Source organism: Myotis davidii, unplaced genomic scaffold (genome assembly GCF_000327345.1).
Source record: "Myotis davidii unplaced genomic scaffold, ASM32734v1 scaffold198, whole genome shotgun sequence".
NCBI classification, from domain to species: domain Eukaryota; kingdom Metazoa; phylum Chordata; class Mammalia; order Chiroptera; family Vespertilionidae; genus Myotis; species Myotis davidii.
Window position 1 is genome coordinate 1,434,862 of NW_006291485.1, and position 215 is coordinate 1,435,076.

At 70.2% G+C, this 215-nt stretch overlaps 1 protein-coding gene across 1 annotated transcript in view; it reads left to right on the forward strand.

Annotated features, from left to right (window-relative positions):
- Positions 1-215, forward strand: part of GPX4 (glutathione peroxidase 4) — a 2,619-nt gene that overhangs the window by 629 nt on the left and 1,775 nt on the right. The window lies entirely within an intron of this gene.

Genomic DNA, 215 nt, shown 5'->3' on the forward strand with positions numbered 1-215 from the left:
GCGCGCAGGGCCATATGGTGACCTGGTGGGAACTCGCTGGACGGACGCAGGCGGGCGGCCGTCGGGACAGTGGGTAGCGCGCGGGCTGGGGTACAGACAGGGTCATGGCTGGGGGTCTTGGCTAGATGTGAAGGGTTGAGCGGTCGGGACCCTCGGGCCGTGCAGGGGCTGCTGCGTCGGGACAGCTGGGGGCTCCTTGACCACTGGCCCCCAGA